The sequence below is a fragment of the Pinus tabuliformis genome, chromosome 9, assembly GCF_031772625.1.
Source record: "Pinus tabuliformis cultivar Carrire ecotype Pingquan chromosome 9, CPIR1, whole genome shotgun sequence".
NCBI classification, from domain to species: Eukaryota; Viridiplantae; Streptophyta; class Pinopsida; order Pinales; family Pinaceae; genus Pinus; species Pinus tabuliformis.
In genome coordinates this window covers 1,249,546,633-1,249,568,319 of record NC_142307.1, presented here as the reverse complement: position 1 = coordinate 1,249,568,319, position 21,687 = coordinate 1,249,546,633, and positions in this window count along the sequence as shown.

The window sequence follows — 21,687 nt, the reverse complement described above, 5'->3', positions numbered from 1 at the left end:
CATAGTTAATGCTTGACGACATCTAAGAATGATGAAGGCTCATTTTGTATGATCATGCTCATGATGGTCAGGTATCCCTGATACCTGTTAAGTTTCTTACTTTGATGGAAGGTTCCTCAGGGTGCAGCATGTCCTTCAGCATCATCAAGTATCCCCCTAAGCCATGAAGGCCTCTTCCTAGAAGAGGAAGTCTCATGTGAAGGAGGATCAATCGGATCTATGGGTTCTTCTACATCAGGCATTCATTCATCATCCTTTTCTTTCAGTTCCCTGGTGTCAGCTTCTTGAGAGCTCCTCAAAGTCGAAAGATTGTTCACCTTGCTGAGAGCCATATCTTCATCAAAGGTGACATCATGACTAATTATGACTTCCCTTTGACTGGTGGTGAACATTTCTTCAGGAGTCTTGGAACCCAATGCTTGATGAGGGCATCGATTTTGTACATATACAACAGTGTTTGTAGTTTTAGCCCATAGAAACTTCGGAAGTCTTTGATCATGTAGCATGGCCCGGACAGCTTCCATCATCGTGCGGTTCTTCCTTCCCACCACACCATTCTGCTCAGGAGTATGTGGTGTAGTAGTCTCCCTCTTAATGCCAACCTCAGGTATGCCTGAGTGAACCAATTGTAATATATCGGAGGTCTTGCTTTGGCTTGAGGGGAATGGTACCCTTTTGAGCTTTCCTTTGGCACATCCCAGACATACACCTTCTTTCTCTACTCAGAATTCAGGCATCCCTGTCACCATTTGTCTTACACCGAGTATAGCTTTATAATGAAGGGGGGCAAACCTCTAATGCCAAAGTTCAGATTGAAGAGATGTGTCATAAGACATGACACCTAGCAGACTTCCATCGACCTGATATAATGAATCAACACTAAACCCAAGAGTAAAGGCATATTTAACATTATTTTCCCATATACGTGCCTTGCCATCGCTGAAGGTTACCTTGTAGCCTTTGTCTTCCGTTGCCGAGATGGACACTAGGTTTTTTTTTTTTTTTTTTTGAGGTCAGGTGCATTTAATACATCCTGGAATTTCTAGCCTTCTCGAATGCTTGTCCTCTTCCTTGATTCCCAGCTCTCCTCTTACCTTTGCTGTTGAATTTGTCATTCCTTTGATTGCCATCAGAGGGATTTCGAGTTGCACCACTGCATACTGTACCATGCTTCTCTAATCATGATTATCATCATGCTGCCCATGTCCATGATTTTATCCATCATAATGCTGCTCAAACTAGTGTGCATCATCATCATGCTATCCTATATGTCCATGTTCTCATGTTGCCCTTTATGTCCATGATCTCATTCATCATGATGCTCATGATCTCATACATAGTGACTTGCTTTATCGCAAATGTAACATTGTCATTTTCTTCTAGCCTTAGGTCCAGCCTTTCCTTTTGATTTAGTCCCGGAATTATTTCTTTTCTTTGCATGAGAAGAAAAGGCAGCAGGAGGACCTTTAGGCATGGGCATTTCTTGCGCTTCTTCCCTTGTTTCTTCTTGAATGCATCTAGCCATTAATTCCTCGAAACTAGGAATTACATTATAGTTCAAAAGAGTAGTCTTGAACACATACCATTCAAATGGCAATCCTCCAAGAGTTGTGAGTGCCATTTCTCTGTTAGTAATAGTTTCCCCAATAGATAGGAGATCGTTCTTGATCTCGGTGATTCTTAAGAAGTATGCTTGCATACTTTCATCTTTACCCTTCTTGATTTCCCTCAGCTTATTTCTAAGAAACAAAACTTGATTTGCATCATTAACTTTTAACTTTAAATAAACTCACCAGTCTATCGTAGATTTCCTTGGAGGTGTCCAGTTCAGAGATGTAGGCCACCAAGTGCTTGTCGATAGAGTCTCAGATGATCTTCTATTTTGACTTCTTCGGTTTTCCATTTGTTCCATGTAGCAGCGGATGCATTTGATGGAGGCTCAACAATATTGCCTCTCACATGATCCAACACTCCTTGATTTTCAAGGGTTAGATTGATAGACATCTTCCATCCGTTATAGTCAGCGTTCTCATGGAGCTTGTCTTTGGCAGAAAAAAGTGTTGAGGACCCCATAGTTCTTTTAGAATAGCCTTGCCAATCTTCTCTTCGATGATTGCTCTTGCTCTTGCTCGGGCTTTGTCTTCACCTCAGCTCTGATACCATGTTAGGTTATGGTATGTTCTATGCTTATAACAGTTTACTTCTTTTTCTTATTATATTCCACTAATTAGCAATCACATGTACATAAATTAAAGTGTAGATAGAACATTAAACGATCGACAGAAAACAAGCCAAGACAAGAGACACAAGATGTGGCGGCTAGCCAGGGACAAACCCCACAATGTGTGGGGAAACCCTTTGATCAAATCTTCTTTTATCTTCAATAATTCAGCAGAGAGAAATAGTACAATAAATCCGATTCATATCAGCAGTAGCAAACCCTAGATCAGCAGCATCAGCATTAGTGGCTTCATTATCAAACTAGGGCAGATGATATCTCACAAACCGACCGTCGGATTGACTTCCTTCCACCACCAAAAGTTTCGGCTTCCAAAGGAGGTTCAGATGAACCTACAGCATAGTTCAGATGAGGAGATCTTCTAGGCCACGAAGGTCAATCTTTACTTCTGCAGTTGCAGCTTCAGTTTCAGCAGTTTCCGGCTTCAAACTAGGGCAGTCGATATCTTGCAAACCGTTCGTCAGATTGACTTCATTCCACCACCAAAAGTTGCGGCTTTCAGAGGAGGTTCAGATGAACCTACAACGCAGTTCCAAAGAGGAGATCTTCTAGGCCACGCAAGTCAATCTTTACTTCTGCAGTTGCAGCTTCAAATTCAACAGCTTCCGGCTTCACATGTGTGAGAGAGAGAGCCATTTCAACGCAGTAGAGAAGAGACTCATTTCTGCGCAGTAGAGAGAGAGAGATGTGATGGGATGAGTGATTCCAAATGAGGAAAAGTCCTCTTATATTTATACACAACGTTGGTGGGTGAATAGATGCGACTGTTGGGCTTCTGAGCCTACATGAGTTGTAGGTCGGCTTGATAATAATTCCATAATCAAAATAAATTCATATCTCCATGAATACTTATCGAAATCGGATGATCTTTATATCAATCCTACACCTCTCGATGAAAGGAATCTAATAAAAATATTATCAACCATGAATAAGATGACCCACATGAAGTTTTTCCCTGGTTGCCAATTTTAACACATCCCCCATCAATCGCTAAGGTTCATCCTTAGTTCAGATCAAGCAAAGCACCATAAACCCATAACATGCATATTTGCTTTTTGATCTCACTCTTCATGAGGTATTCATTACTTTCACACCTTGGCCTAATGATCTTATCCTCCTTATATGGTTTTAGGCATTTCTCAATACCTTGGACCAAAGCCATTTAGGACCACTACCTTGGACCAAATACCTCAGACCAATACCTCTAACCAAATACCTCGGACCAATACCTCGGACCAAATACCTTGGACAAAATACCTCAGACCAATACCTTGGACCAAAACCTTGATTTTCCATCCTGTACGCACTTTTCCTCTTGCGAGAGTGCGTGTATACGTATACACTCTTTGTGTTTTGTTAACCCGCGTGTATACGCTATTTGGACAAAGTGAACCAACATATACTTCTTAAACCACTCTCTTTCTTCAATCTTTGGAGTTTGATCTGTAATCCTTTATTGTTAACATGGTTCACTGTGAGTTGTCATTTGTGTGAGTTTCCATCAAGGACAACACCTGTAACATAATGCCAACAATCTCCCCATTTGGACTTGATGGAAACAAAAACACCAAGACACTATCCCCCTTTGACATAAAGGGAAAAGGACGGACCAAGATATTCTCCCTCTTTGATATTCATTATGTTGTCCATGCTCCCCGTGAGTACATACTGAATTCTCTGATTAAGCTCCCCCTTTGTACATGCTGAGATGTACTAAACCGTTCATGCTCCCCCTGAGCACATGCAGAGTCTGCAAAAATATTTTCCAAAAGAAAATCATGACTCTATAACTCAACTATGTGAGTATGACCTTCCTATCACCAATGACTCATCCATACATCAATCTCCCAACCAAGTGGCGATACACCGATTTTGGCTCATCCACCCAACCAAGTGGGGATATACCAAATGTTTATACATGACTGAAATAGAAATTATTACATCATCCTTCCCATGCATAGTGGGGTTACAAATTAGGTCCTTTCATGACCTTTACATCAAATGAAATACATGACATTTATAACAAGGATCAACAATCTAAACAAGACCATGATAGTCATCAGAAACTATCATACACCATATATGATCTGCACCATCAGCATCTATCAGCAGCATCAATCTCTGGAGTTTGAACTGTAATCTTTTGCTATTAACCTGTTGCACTGTGAGTTGTCATCTATGTGAGTTGCCATCAAGGACAACACCTGTATCATAATACCAACACCGGTGACAAAGATGAAAGGCACTATTCACGTTTGTGTTGATTACCATGATCTCAATCATGCATGTCCTAAAGATAAGTACCGCCTCCCTTCATTGACTAGATCATTGACGAGTGTGCCAAGAGTGAATTCTTTTCTTTTATGGACGGTTTTTCTAGCTACAACCAAATAAACATCATGTCAGCTAATCAAGATAAGACAACCTTCATCTGTTTGTGGGGGACATTTGTGTACAAAAAGATCCCATTTGGCCTTAAGAATGTTGGGACCACATTTCAGAGAGCGATGTCTTATGCATTCCATGACATTTGAAACATCGTTCAACCTTACTTGGATGATCTCCCCACTCATTCTCATAACCAGCATGATCACTCTAATCATCTTCGGCAAATTTTTCTTCGCTGTAGACACTATAACATCTGGCTGAATCTGCATAAATGTGTCTTCTGTGTCAAATCTGGATCACTCCTTGGATTTATCATTTCAAAGGAAGGCATTCACCTTGATCCTCTTAAAGTTGATGCCATAGTTAATTTACCCCCTCCATCTCCATTGCATCAACTGTAGAGTCTGCAGGCAAAAGCAAATTTCCTTCATCATTTCATATCAAACTATGATGAGCTAGCTTCAAGGTTCACCCGGTTGCTCAAGCAAGGAACCCCGTTTGTCTGGGATGAGGTTTCTCAAAAGTCTTTTGATGACCTAAATACTGTCCTCATCAATGCTCCTTTGCTACATCCCCTAAACTATCATCGTGATTATTTCCTTTATCTAGCTACAACCTTTAGTACTATTTCCATGGTTTTGGTACAAGACAATGATGAAGGCAATGAACATGTTATTTACTACCTTAGTCTTAATCTCCTCAACACCAAGACACATTATGCTCATGTCAAGAAGTTGGCTTTGGCTGCCGTACATGTTATTCAACGCTTTTGGCATTACATTCTCCTCCACACTACCACTGTGATTTCGGAATGCAACCCCATGACCTACATCTTGACTCGTCAGTTGCTTGGGGGGGAATATTCGAAATGGATTGTTATCCTCCAAGAATTTGATTTGGTGTTTACTACTACCAAATATAAGAAATCACTGGTCTTTGCTGAGTTGATTTGCTCCCTTCCCTCCGCTTCTCTCCCTGCTGGTGCCGATGAGCAGCTCCCGGACGAGACTCTTTTCCTAATTAGCACTCTCGACCCCTAGTATGGTGATATCATCGTATATCTCCAAACATCCACCTTCCGGTCTGCATTGACCAAGGATGATCATTGACGCATTCGGCATCAATCTCAAACTTCTCGTATCATTGGAGATACCTTATACCGCATTGGTGTCAATTCCATTCTTCATCGCTGTCTCACTCTAGAGGAGGTTGGGAGGGAATGACTGCCATTATAGTGCATTTGGTGGTCACCTATCTAGATATGCTACTACTCAAAAAATCCTTCACGTTGGTTATTTTTTTCCCTCTATCTTCAAGGATTGCATCCTTGTCATTTGCAAGTGCCATGAGTGCCAAATTTATCAATGTAAGATGTGTGCCCGACCTGCTCACCTACACCCCGTTATTACTGTCGGTCCTTTTTCCAAATGGGGCATCGACTATATGACCTATAACCATAGTTCGGCTGGGGGGCATGGGTATATTATCGTTGCTGTGGACTGTTTCACCAAATGGTCTAAAGCGATGCCTACATACTCTGCAAACAGTAAAACGGTGGCTCAATTTATATTCAATCACATTATTTCCAGGTTTGGAATGCCTTAGGCCATTGTCACCGACCATGGCTCCCATTTCCAAGATTACATGATGGATGAGCTGACCTTTACATTGGGCTTGTGCCACGATGGCTCAACCTCGTACTACCCTTAGGCCAATGGCCAAGTTAAAGTTGTGAACAAAGTCCTGGCAATGATGCTTCAATGCACAATTGGGATGCACAAGTCAAATTGGCATCTCATGCTCTTTTCAGCTCTATGGGCTTACTAAACCTTGACCAAGGACGCAACTAGATTCACACCGTTTCAGCTAGTCTACGGTCTGGAAGAAACTTTACCGATTGAGTGCGAAATTCCATCCCTCAAGTTGGTTGTCGAACTTCTCCGCGAGATCTCACACCAGGAAGAGCATCTCTTGTACCTAGAATTTCTTGATGAGACTCGTCGTCTTTCCACTTTGGTTATCGAAGCATAGAAAAAGTGGGTCAAATCCCACTTTGATCAGTCTGTCTCTCCTTGATCCTCTTTTGGGGGTGATTAGGTTCTTTTGTATGATTAGGCTAATGATAAGCTAGGGGTAGGCAAGTTCAAACCCATGTGGCATGGGCCCTACATTGTTAAATGTGTATTACAGAAAGGGGCCTATGAGCTCATTGACTATGAGGGCAATCCCTTAGACAAGCCCTACAATGGGCTTTATCTAAAAAAGTAGTATGCTTAGGCCATCTTGCATGGTTACTTCTGAACAATAGTGTGTCATTCATTTTTGTACAATGTGGTTTGGTGTGTTATTTTGCAAGCAAATTCCTTGATTATTATGATTTTTCCTGCTTTACAGATGTCAGTGTCTCCTCACATCAGTTTCGCTGATGGTGCTTGTCGTAGTACCCAAAATCTATCATCCGTGGCATGGGCCATTTAAGACCCCAATGGTGAGTTGATTGATCTTCAAGGTATATGTCTAGGTCAAACAACTAATAACATCACTGATTATAGCATGGTTATCGAATTATTGTCAGAAGCTATTGCTCTTGGCATCTGGGAATTGGTTGTCAACCTTGATTCACAGCTTGTTGTTCTTCAACTTAAATGGAAATATTCCGTAAAAAACCCTCAGATATTGAGAATTTATCTATGTATTCGTCTGCTAGAGAGAAATTTTGATTACATTACATATCGTCATATTCCTAGACACATGAATACATTAACATATGCATTAGCTAATTATGTGCTAGATAGACATTTGCGAAACATGTAACAACTCAAAAACAAAAAAAATTGTACCACAGCAAGCAAGGAAGTACAATATATATATATGTGTGTGTGTGTGTGTGCCAGTAATTTTTGTCATACATCAAAACCTTAAAAAATAATATGTGTGTTCGAAATACATCTGTGGCTCACAGGCCTCACAAATATGGAATGCTAGACCTATGCACTAAACAACATGATGCTCATGATAGCATGTAACTTCTCAGACTACGTGAGTCAGTAGTCGGCGAATCTGATCTGACACCCCCACCGTATGCCTCTGGTACTGGCGTTTTACATCACCCATCCAAGCATACTCTGGGATCCCATGGGTTAAACCCTCGAGATTCCATGTAATATCCTCCTCATTGTCACTTCCCTCCTGATAAGGAGCGACATCAAACTGCTGAGTGACACACCTAGCGATCGGGGACATCCCGACAGGGCGTTCTGGTCCAACACCTGCATTCATAAAATCGAAGTGTCATGAACAGATATATTTCAAAAAATAGTAAAAAACATCAAAAAATTTAAAAAATTGTTTGTTTTTACCTCCATCATCAAAATCCTCCCCTTATGGGAGTGGCATATCTGAATCTTCGCAGAAGTCCATACCGCTATAAAGCCAATCCTCCACTACGATCAGCTGCCGTTGTAGCCACTAGAAAAAGGTGGGCTTATAGGACATCTGTTGGCCCCCCGTAACCCTGGGCATCAACTCGCTCCAACAAACCATCCGTGGGTCTCGTGGCATTGACAGATCTACCTTAGTTAGTTGGTATTGGAACTGCGACACCCATTCTAAGAAGAATGTCACTAGCACAAATCTGAAGCAAAATTGCTTTAGGTGTCCTGCCTTAGCTTTTGATAGCTGGTGCTTCATGTTGATTTTCATAGCTTTTGCCTAGTTAAATATGGTGGGCACCTTGCAGTCAATAGCGTACTAAAACTTCGACTTGTTGGTCTCATGCGGCACTTGGGATCCAGCCACTTTGTTGATGGTCAACAATAGCACTCTCAACACAATATCCCGAACATTCATAATCTCGATCTTGCCACTTTTGGATTTGATAGCTTCTAGGAAATGTTCGACAAGTAACATAGTCACACTTGCCTCAATCGGCCTCGAACCATATAGGTTGACTGGTTCCCCTCTCCGGGACAGTCCTATGATGAAATAAATGTCTGAAGTCTCCAACTCTAGCTCTTGGTCACCGATGATGAAAATTTCCCAATTGACGTCCTAGAGACTGATCAGGTACTGTATAAACTCAGGTTGAGCCCATAGACCTGGTGTAAGAAGGAATTTGAGGAGCTCACAGTTCCTTAAAGCCTCCAAGCAATTTGGATCAGCTATTTCTTGAGTATCAATATCCTCATGCTCACGTTCTTTCCAATCCACCATTTTTCACGATTTATTCTTGCAAAAACCATGTAATCAAGTCAATGATCATCCTTGGCCAAAAATATTTGGGTTAAAATGGCTGAATTGAATACAAAACATGCAATTTTTTTGCTCACAGTGTCGATGCGACTGTTTTAAAAATAGTGGCGCTGATGATGTAGTTGGCAGTTTTAGCCACCCCCAATCGGCGTGATTCCGTGCTTGGAAATTGCACTGACCGAGGGCGATTTTTTTTTTCCAAAAGCTCCTCATGAAACCCCAAAAATGGATAAAAACAGGAAAAATCAGTATGAAAATGGAGCTTAAGGTCTTGATTCTTACCTGAAACTGATGGCTTGGTGAATGACCTCCCGGATCTCCTGCAATCTGCTCTAGAAAAATTAGGGCACAAGTGGGTAAAAAGCACTTCACACAAAGGTAAAATGGTAAATGGTAAAAAATAATTACTTTTTCCCCATTTTATTCATGTTTTTATGAAATATTAGGGTTTTTTAGTATTTTTTGACCTATTTTGCCTCAAAACTGGATAATGCATTTACCTTTCTTGTGTAATGACTGGTGATGGATTGTCGATGATGGTATTGGAGTCATGTTTCAACTCTTTTCTCGACTCGTAAATCTCAAATGAATATATTTCCGAGTATTTTTCCCTTTTTGACTCGTAAAAGAGAATAAAATGGGGGGTTTGCTTTCAAGCTCTTTTCCGACTCTTTAAACACTAAAAGATTACCAAGCTCTTGATGTTTTGAACTCATAAAAGGTTGTGAAACGTCGTGCGCCTACTATATGTTTACCCCTTTTTTGGCCTAGTATGCACTATTTACGAAAAAGGTACTCCTTGACTGAAATGGTCAAGCGGTTCTCTCGACCATTGTTTTCTACCTTTTTGGGCTCGAAAGACACAAATGTACCAAAAGGGACCATGTGGAGTTTTCTTTTCCGTGTCTTTTTCAATCTCTCTAAACATGAAAAAGATATCGTGTTGCGCCTTTGTTGGAATCGTCAAAACATTAAACAACATTTGGTTTGTCGCCATGACAAATGTGAGCTTCTCCTTCCTAGGGATCATTAAACTTTCTAGGTCAGATTCATCTGAAGGATGAACTTACAATGCAAGCATATGTTATCCCCTTCAAGCTTGCGATAAAAAATAATTGGGGTACCTTCCAGAAATGATGGGAGAAAATTTGGAAATTTGGTTAGTCGTGTCGGCAGCTCGCTCTTGAAAATGACACTTTCTGCTTCGTGTCGGTTTGGGATATCCTACTTTTATTTTGACCTTCCTAGGTTGGATGCTCATTTTTTCCTTCCATTTGATCTTTTCCACGTCATCATGACCACCGATCCTATGGATCCAGCAACTGACAAACTCCAGAATCGTGTCACCGATATATTCAAGAGTCAGTCCCTCTGCAGTTACACTTACTCTTGATTCTCTATATCATCTGAAATCATTTGCATCCTTTTGTCTCGTGTCAATGATGTGGGATACATCATGGCGCTACTTTGACATGGTCCTTTCCTGTCGACCTCAAACCATTATCCAGGAAGCTGGCCGAGAGTCTCCCTTCCAGTACCTTAGCGCTTGCATGCCCTAATGGAAAGTTCTTCACACTCGATGACAAGTTCACATCATTGCATTTCGATCGGGTGATTTCAGGGGTGTTCAACATCAGTTTCTTTATTCACATTCTATGAACTATGCTGCCAGTACCTTGAGAGCCATTATCATTATTGGTGGTTTCTCTCGCGCTTGTTAATGGTTCAAATCATTGACTGGTAATCAAGCGACTTCCTAGCATGTTCGACTTCAATATATTCATTCACATGTTAGGATTTTTACTTTGATTGGGTCATTTGGAGCACAAGACCCTGGGCTAAGATTACACAAGTCCAGGTTCCAAGGCGATGAGACATGGTCATGTTGATATACATGTCTCTTTCAGATGGATGGTTGAGACCATACCATGAATTGTTATATGTGATCCTTCTCATTATTGGGTGGCTGCAACCATACCTTGGTTTCATTATGATCCTTTCTATTGGATGGTTGCGCCCATACCTTGGATCCATTTACATGATCATTCTGTAGATGTCTACATCCATACCAAAATTCATGTATCATTATTCATAGTTTTCAGTCATGTATATGTATCTATTCTTGCTTGCAGGTTTTCTGATGATGGACTTCGGTTCCCCGCTTCCACTTATAAAGCATTTCACCCCTCCCTCTAGTTCGGTCTTCACGCATTAGGGGGAATTTGTTACACAACATTTTTTCACTGTCCCTGTACTCCCTATCTACGATCCTGGAGGACCTATATAGTGTACCCGACATGCTTTCCCACCATGAAGAAACTCCCAGTATGTCCCTCTTCATGAGCAGAATAATTCCCCTTTGCATCATTTCCCAAGAATCTTCCTTCCATCCTAGTTAACAAGACCAACACTACTGACTAGTTTTCTCCTTGCACTAATTTACAGAGGCTAAAACTAACCCTCACATCGATAGGATCGACTGAGCCCTTTTCCAGTCGTGCCGATCCTCTTTTGGAAGGTTTTTTAAAGAAGGAGCTGAAGCTTCCATGTCTAGAGGCTTCGTAATGGAAGTTTGGTAGATGGTTGGGCCGGATAGAGCGGAGGAAATCAGTTTGGGCCCCTTTCCCCTATTAGGATGGAACAACATCAAGAGATAAGACCTTCTCCCATGATGAGAGGAACCATCTCCCATCCATCCAATCTATATAAGCCTCTATTTTTCCTAAGCAAAAGCTAGCTGAGGTTTTGGAGCAAGTGTGAATAACGAGTAAGTCATTTATAGCTTATATATTTCTAGTGTGTGTTTAAGGGAGAATAGTGTGATTTTGGTTTGGTTTGCGACTAGAGGGAAAGAGGCCTTAAACTTCCATTTGGTGGGGCTATCCATGAAGTGCTAGCAGAAGTGTGGGAACCCGGATATGTCGGAGGAGACCAGCAATGTTAAGGCATCGGTTGTAATCTCTTTCTAATATATATAAATGTAATTATTGATTGATTTACTACATGAAGTGTCATTCTACATATTTATGGCTTAATGTTCCTTGACCTATTAAGTAGGCTGAATAAAATATTGCATGCTATCACGTTTGTTGTGGTTGTTGTTTTCTTGTTTCAGGTATTCGAAGGAAGGAAACAGAAGATAGCTTGAGTGAGGAAGTAGGATCATCACCAAGCGGAATAGTGTTCTAAGAGGTAGGTCCTCTTAAATTATTCTAGCTTAAGGATATTTTCCATAGATTATTTGTTTGTGGCTAGACCCACTCTCTCGGGCTAGAGGATTTGTTCATGTCCACACCAAAAATTTACCTGCACCACAAGACTCCACTTTTTCATATGGTGATTCCACTGATTTCCAGATTCAGTTGATTCAAAATTATAAGTGTATCTCTGGCTATGAAAATAGCATGTAGCTGCATGTTTTTCTTTTTCATAGCAATGGTAGCATTTAGCGGCATATTTATGTTACTCTCTATTCTGATAAAAAACATCAAAAGCTTACAGAAGATGTAGGTTTAAAATTTTAGTTGTAAGTATTAGTTACCTATGGAGTTTGTCTTTCATGTTGTAAATATTTTTTACATCTTCAGATGCATGCAAAGTGATAAGCCAATTAATCCACTTCCCATGTGATTACACTGGAAATCTGATTAACCTAACAATCCAGATTTTTAGTTCAGTTAGGTAGAGTTTGTGTGGGATTGAATTAGTTATTTTCATATTCATTGTGGAGTAGATCAATGAGTTTGCAGTTTATTGATTAATGCAGTAGATCAACAGTTGTTTCACCTTGTGTTTCAAGTTTTCAGTATCAAGTATGGTTTGATTGAGTGCAATGACTTCCAGGGGATTGAAAGGAGTAGAATTATCATCGATTGACTGATTGACTCGATAGCCCAATGAATTAGGAAATGTTGTGGTTATTTCCACTTGCAGTGTCAGTTGTTTCACTTCAACAATTTTCAGTTTTCGGATTTCAGTGTGAACGAGTCTCTTGATTAGTGCAGGAAGTATAGTTTCTCATTTGCATATTACAGGTATATGAACTAACTCTATGCCCAACAGATTCAAGACAACTGGTCTATTAGGTTTGTTAGTATGAAAATTCCTCGAAGATGTACCAAAATCCCTCGCTTAAGTCACTAGGTCAAAAGTGACTGTAACAACAAGTTGGTTGTTTATGTCATTTTAGAACTGCAACACAAATGAAAAATCTGCAGTAAAAGAAAACAAGATCTGGAACAAATAGTAACAGAATGATAGATCTAGAATAATACCCTAATGGAAAGATTATTTTAAACAAATAAATATTTATTGATAACACTTGGCGAAGAAGATTTACAGATTGGTTTGTAAGTCCCCCTCTGTGGGATGGGTCCTTTGATATCCTTGATGCTTCAGAAATAGATTCCCTCTCTCAATGTGTGAAAAAACAACCAAGCAAAAGTGGAGAACTCAAGTCGAAGGTCAAGAAAAAATGATGATAATGTTGACGATGATAATGATCATGGTGAGAAATGAATGAAAAACGCTCTTTATATAGCAAAGCAGGGAGTTAATCTTGAAAATGGAGAACAAGAAAATATTATTGACCAAATTCAGATCTAACTACTTGGAATACTTTATTATATTTATTGGAGAGGGAAAAAAAATTTAAAATGGTTGAATTCCTTTATTTAGAAATAATTAACAATTAAAATGATTTATTAACTATTTCGTGAGAAACAAGAAAGGTGTGAAATCAAAATAATTATTAAATAGTGATTTAATAAGTATTCTAATAACATAAATAAGGATATTCAAATAAATAATGATTTATTTAATTATTCTCATGGGGTTTTTTATTTAAATTAGAAAATAATTTAATAAAAGTGGTTTACTAAATTATTTTCCATAGTGAAAGTGATTTTACTATGGTAAAATTAAATCCACATGGTTTATTTCGATCCACCTAGCTATAAATGGCTAGGTGATCATTTTTTTGTGTTAACAAATCCCCCCCACACATATGAGTGTTAGGAGAAAATTGTATGACCGAAATACGTTGTAGATTACACTTGCACAAGGCACCAAAAGGGAAGTGAGAGAGGGAGAGAGATCTAAAGCAAGTCAAGGATGGACAAATAATGGAGGAGATGAGACCTACAATATTGATAGAAGTCTCCTTTTATGTGGTAGTACATGATCTCAAATGAGGTGACGGAGGCATACCCATACCTGCCAAGATAACTAAGTAGAAATGATAATGGTGAACCCAACAATGTGGGACTGAGCTACAAAGTGCATGATACATGATACATGATACACTGTCATCAATGGGCCAAAAAATAATACAATGAATCCCATATATATAATGCACCTGGAAAAAGCATAGGCCTGGACTGAATACAATAATATTTGATTACATGAGATACAATGCCCCTCAAACTAACATGGCAGGGGGGGACCACAACCAAAGAAGCCCTCTTGAATAGGAAAGGACTCTGAAGATCTGAATGGATCATCTGGAGGAGACATGCATGCTATAGGTGCTGCAAGCAGTTGAAACCGAACCCACCAAATCTACGGAACTGCATTGGAGGTTGGATCAACATCGATGGTCATCTGGGCATGTGGGGGGCTAACTGAAGCACCAACCCCTCATGAGATTTGAAACATCTCACACACACCTGACATCACTAGGAAAATCATCTGGATCACCGAATTTTCAAGCGTACGAATCTCAATTGTGCGATAAGGAGTTGATGTTGAGCACGTGTGAAACAACCAAGACAAAGGGAAATAATGAGTCCCTTTGCCTAATCCAAGGCACTGAATAAATATGGAAGATAGAACCAAGGTACACCACCCTCTAGACTACTCTTTTGGAATAAATGTGATGAGGTCGATAGAAGAGAGCCCTTCAGAGTTAAGCCATTGAGGAATCCTCAACAAAAGAATGAGGGAATATAATAGAGTTACTGATGGACTGACACCAAGGATAATGATGAAAAAAAATATGATGGATGGAAGACTGGCGACTTCCCTTGTTAGAGCATAATAAAAATGGTTGAGTTGGCCGCGGCTTACTTGAATCCGGAGGGGATGGTCAATGACTCAAAAGAGTGTTCGACAAAGACGGAGTAGAAGTACTGAAGGCTAAATATGAGTAAAATGGAAGAAATGCGGCATGATGATGAATGAAACACTATAACAGGACACAATGTGGACTCATAACATATTTTGTAAGTACAAGGGTGACACATCTCAGATGCTCTGACCAAGGGTGACTCGATGATGCTGCCACATGGGGGAGGTTTGGTGGGGACCATAAAAACATGAGTAAAAGATTGTTACTCATAAAACAAATCGACACTAGAGTCAACCAATGCAAATATAAAGTGGTACTAGAGAATGAGTGGCTCGAATGAAGAGATTCGATTTTAAAGGGCGACAAAGTTAAACTTCATGGAAAAAATGGCTTCTGGGTGAGGTGTCAAATTACCAAAATTAAAGAGAGACCCATTACAGAAATCAGTGAGAAATTTCCAATGGTGCTGATGGTTCATCAAATGGACCTACAGTTTGGTTGCAATGGGTGACGGAAAAAACTACGGCTTTTCCTTTAAAACGGTGTTTTGCCTCCGAATCCAATTCATTTGCATATTGAGTTGTGGATAATTTGGAGAGAAGGAGAATGCCCTAAACCTTGTTGAGATCATAGTGGGCAAATCAACTGTCGGAATCAGGATCTGCGACTTTCAGGTAGATGACCTTACTTGTCTAAGGATGGCCTTAATGCTTCTTGGAAGAATGGTTCCTGATGAAGAATCATGGTAATAAAGGAACAAATGAATGAACTACTATAGAAGGTATAGGATCATCCCTACCCACTAGGTCAATCATGGGGACCAGATAGTAAATTTGGTATGAAATAGAGTAGAAGTTTTGAAGATATGGTATGAAACATATACGATATGCTATGTCTATATGGCTCACCAAAGAGGTCGGTAGGACAAACCATCCAAAGAATGAAAGGATATTTGACCATACCTAGATTTTTGGGGTCTAGGCTGAGACTTATGTTAATTAAGTGAGAATATGGCTAGGGGGGGAACCATCATGCTCCCAAGCATGGGATATTGTCCCCTAGCATATGTGATGGAGGGGACTAATCTGGTATGCAAAGGTGGGAATGATTCCCCCTAGCAAGAGGAGTTTGTGGAGTGCCATTGCATTTCAAGTGCTCGAATGAGGGATTCAAGCATCTCAGGACAACTAGCATGAGATCCTCTAAAGGATGATTAGGAAATGTAGGGTTATATGTGCTCCACATTCATGTATGGGTGAATGGAGTATGATGTGGGAATACCAGATGTATTTAAAGTAGTGTACTCAAAAAACATTTTGATGATATGGTTTGCCATTTGTTGATGGTTGTTTTCTTATGGGAAGAATGGATAAATACAGTTAGAGAAAGGAAACGGTGGATTACCAATCTCGTTTGTCACTGCATATTGAATCAAATGGACTGAATGTTTGGGTTTGCATACATGGTATTACTATACCAAAGGGTGGCTTTAGATATAATGAACTGATGCTCACCTACAAAACATGGTCGTTGAAGAACAAAAATGTCTAAGGGACTGGGTTGTTGATGTAAGATGGAGGAATGATTAAGTGGATCATCCCAAGTGTGACCTAAAGTGAGAGGAGACTCTAGAGGTTCTTATAGATGGGGAAGAATAATGGTACTAGAGTTGACACTAGTAGATGCACTAGGAGATTTGGGGAGAATTAGTTCTCCTAGACTCTCAAAAGTGAATGCACCCTTACCCAAATATTGAGTGGTAATGTAATGGCCACAAGGTGAACGCGGTTCAAATTCATGGGTTCCAAGTAAGGGGTGGTTAAACCAATTGATCTCACCATGAATGAACTCTTTGGACTCCACAACATATTGGTCATGGGTTTGCTGCAAAAGGAAGTACGCATGATGGTGCATATCATTCCAAAGGTAATTGGGGGTGGTCATGGCTTCCATGATGTTTTAATCAGAATGGAAGATGGGAGGAATGGAGGAAGAAAGACCACGTGATGAGGGAGAGCTACCTAAAGCATCTTCATGAGAAACTAAATTCACATATGCATCGTTAAGGCTAAGAGACAGATGACTAGTAGATGGAGTATCTATCAATGTGGAGACCGATGTTTCCATTGTTGAAGGTTCAAGAGAATCACTAGAGGATACATCTAGGGAGTTCCTAGGGAGCAATCTCATGAATGATGATAGGAAGAGAATGGGAGCATAACTTTCCATCATCTTGACATCAGGGGGAGGGATCATGATGGGTGCTTGGGAGACCTCCTATTTTGGAGTAGGGATAAGACTAGAATCCATAGGTAAAGGAGAAGTGGAATCGTTACGAGCGGCCTATAATTCATGAAGTGCTTGAAGCGTATCATGGAAATCTTCAATATGGGGATAATGATGAGAATAATGGCCATAGTTATCGCACAAAGCTCAATTGCAGTTTGTGCATAATGATCAGATTCACTTAGCCGATTCAGGAAAGGTTACCTATTCCTCGGGGATGTTAGGATATGGAAAGGTATCAGTGACAACCTCTTTAATTTGAGGGAGTTCAAGATAGTTATTGGTGTCATGACTGACAATATCACACAAAGCGCAAGGAGGAAGAGGTTTTGGGGGCTTAGGGGCAGCTGGAGTTGTCAGGGGAGCCTTATCTTGAGATCCCTCCTTTCAAGCTTTGTCCCCCTCGCCATATGCTTTCACAGTAGGAATAGGCTCCTACTGAGGTTGTTGTAGAATTGAAGAAAAGGAAGGGGTTGGAACGACTGGTTGGAAAGGGGTCAAAGCAGTGTAAGGTTTCAACTGATGGGGTGGAGTGTTTGCAGGGGGATCAATGTACCATACTGTGATCCCTAAGGTGATATTAGGTAGACTCAATGTAGCCATGATAGGTATAGAATAAACTCCAGGAGGTGGAAACATGAATGATATCTGACCAAAAGGGTAATGATGTGGAGGACCAGTTCCCACATGGTTAAGGGATGGGTGAATGGAATCAGGCGGAAAAGGATTAGGAGAGACACCAACAAAAGGAAGTTGTCCTTGAGGAGTTGTCCTTGAGGAGTTGTACCATTAGGCATGGTTGAGTCAGACATAATAGGTTGTGAAGGTGTGAACTATTGTGCATACAAGTAGATCGTTTGAGGGTGACCTGTAATTCTTGGAGCATGCAAACACTCAATGAGCTAGGATCAAAAGGAGTAGGCTGTGGGTGATAGTAAGTACCAAGAAAAGAGGAATCTTTGTAGACTCCTAGAGAAATAGATGAGACAACCCTATTGTTAGCCATGGATGAGATGTTGGTCGATGGAAAAGTCTAGGCTTTTGGATCGTAATACGTCAACTGATCGACAATGACGATCTTTCCATTATGGAGAAAGCACATCTTGTGATGAACCACATATGCAATAGATGACATGGCATAAGTATAACTACGACCCAAAAGGATGATATAGTCAAGGGGAGCATCAATAACTTCGATGTCAATATAGGTTGTCTTGCCAGTAACTGTGACTGGGCAGTTTTGATATAAGCCAAGGGGCTGTGAGGGGTGACCATCCCATGCACACAAAGTGATGGTGGACACAGATAGGTTAGGGGAACCAAGTTGTTTCCAAACATTGGTAGTTGGTGGATGCACCTTCATCAATTATATGGTGTGCTAGGATGTGGATGAGGAGTGCCCTAATAAGAATTGGGGGAGGGAAAGTTGTACAGGGGACTGGTCCCTCCCTGAGGTTGACCATAAATCATCTGAGGAGGATCATATGGTTGGGGTTGCGAAAGAGTTCCAAAAATTCCATCCACGACATGAGATTCCCCCGGCACATTAGAAACACTAGGTCGAGGCAGATCTAAGATGATAGTGTAAACATAACCTGACTGGGTGTAAATAAGGTCAAATTTGAGAGCTATCTAGTGAGCTTCTTCCTTGGATTGAGGAAAATGAGAAGCAACATATTTTGAAATGGGGGCCAACACCAATCTAAGAAACCAATCCATATAGAGTCGGTCTTCGAAGTTAGGAGGTTGACAGATGCTCCTTCTTCTGCGCCATTCTTGAACATGGTCAGAAAGGCGAGTGGCAGAAGTTTGACGAAATGAAGTCAAAAGTTTAGTATCAATATCATACTAGAGATGTAACTGGAAATATGAAAGAAAGGTTATGGAAAGAGTTACTAAAGAGGAATGGGTTACCATGGGTTGGTCTAGATACAACTTTGCAATAGCTCCAGTGAGCATGTGTTGGAACAACCGAAGACGAATTGAATCATCGGTAATAGAATTGGATGAACAACACATATGAAAGGAGCTAATATGATTGGTTGGGTCTTCTCCAGGATCACCCTCAAACTTTTGGATTTCTAAGGGGAGTTTTGTAGGCATTGTTGGCCATGTGGGATCATGGAGAAGAGGATCATTGATGAGCTAGTTAAAATTTGGGAGACTTAGACCAACGACAAAAGGATGAAAGGGAGTTGAAGTGACCACATTGGTTGAGGCTCCGCTAATGGCGGTACCCTGGTGGTTGGCACCTAGGTTACCACCCTTGGTTCTCGCACCTGTAGTGATGCCTGACATGATGGCTATATGAGGATTAGGGGACATGGAATCAAATGATGAATCAGCAGAATCTGAATCGGAATCAGAATGATGACTTGATGGAGGACTGGTTTGATGAACTCACTTCTGACAGTGAGGAGTTATATGGGCTAATGGGAATTGAGCATGAAGCCCTCAAATTAAACACAAAAAATTCCTTGGAGGTGTTCTAATGTCTATACTAAGTGATAATGATAGGAAGAAAAGAGAAACAAATAATAAGAAAACACCTAATGCAGTGGTGCCAAGTGTAAACTAACTATTTCAATGATGTTACACTAATGTAAACAAACACGTCCTATCAAATAAAAAAGACCTCTAGCCTATAGGTGATTTGAATCCTCAAACAATCCTAAATCTATTGTTTTAGATGGCCTTCCAAAGAACTTCTTACTTGACAGAATCTCATCCCTGCAAGAAGAACTGTCTAGAGAAAGGTGGGGTAGAGGACCAACTGCTTTCCATAGCTAGTTCTATAAGGTGATTTCCTAAGATTGGTCACTACGATTACCTTCATCCCATGAGGGTGGTCAAGTCTTGATCTTCTTGGTAGTCAGTCACAGCTTGGGTAGCCTCGAGGAGAACTACTTGCATGATGACCTTGCCTAGCCCCCTCTAAATTGGGTTTCTAACGCAGTCTGACTTTGATTGTGGGATGGTGAAGAATTGTAAGCCTATCCCACTAACTCTACACCTACACTACAAAAATTATTTGGAATTGATGCCCAAGTGGGCTTAATCTATGTGTGTTGATTAAGGTGTAGTGTTGAATGTATTGGCTTGGTGGTGTTAACCAAGCTCTCGTTCGCTTAAGGTGTGAGTGTGTGTAAAATATGTGTCAAGTGGATGAGTTAATTAAGCATGTTTCATGATGCCATATGTTGCTGAAACTAAAATGCTGAAATATTTTAAATGGATCTGAAATGACAGAAAATTAAATAGTCAATCAAGAATATGCAACCCTACCCATATGGGAGACTAGGTAGCTAAGAAAGAGAAGGAAAACAAGCTACTCAAAGACACATAAAGAATCCAAAAAGATCTGATGTCAAGGGACTGGGATCTAAAGGTTTTAGGCTGCTGAAACTGGTGCATACAAACATTAAAAATAAGAGGTGACAACTATTGTAAAGGATAGGTATGAAGCTCTAAGATGTAGGATGCTCAAGGTGATCCTAGGGGGAAAAAGGCAAACCAAAACTCTATAGTGAGAAAAGGAAAAATAAATCTATCTAATGGATCTGAAAGGTGATGGATTAGATCTGAAAAACAAAGGCTAAAAATGTTGAAAACCATAGACTCCTCACTCATCAAATGTCTTCCTACCAATGTGGAGGAGTAATCTAAACCCTAGGGGGCTATTTCTTTCCTCGAAGAGACAAAACAAGTGGATCTAGGCCTAAGGGAGACTGATTATTAGAATTGACAAACCCAAACTAGTTTGTAGACAACACTTTTAGACAAATTGTAAAAATTTTGAAATGCTTTCAGAAAAACACGGGAGGGCATGCACTGACCTATTTCATGATCTAGCATAGATTCTGGGTCAAAAAATGCGCTCTGGACAGAGGGAGCGCACTAAATAGCCAAAATCGTGCGCTCTATTCTTACTTGTCTCATCTGACATCTTTCAGACAGATGTTGTCGTCCCCTGCTCAGAGGGTACCTTGACCTGCAAAAAATACCAGAAACCCTTAATAATATGAAAATAAGACAAAATAGGGCTTAAAATTGGAAATAAAATTAAGAGGCCTAGAAAATGACTAAAGAAACCCTAAAATTTATGAAACTTTAGTCACCCAAGAATTTGGTTATAGAACCAGTGAACTCACCATTTTTTGACAACAAGTGTAACTAAAGATCCAATGGAGTCACCATTTTTTAGTATGAAAGTCCCCAGAAGATGTACCAAAAACCCTCACTTAAGTCACTACATGATAAGTGGCCCTAACAACAAGTTGATGGCTGCTGTCATTCTAGATTTGTAAAACAAATAAAAAATCTGCAGTAAAAGAAAACAAGATCTAAAAAAAATAGCAATAGAATGATAGATCCTGAATAATAATCCAGTGGAAAGACAACTTTAAACAAATAAATATTTATTGATAAAACCTGGCGAAGGAGATCTACAGATTGG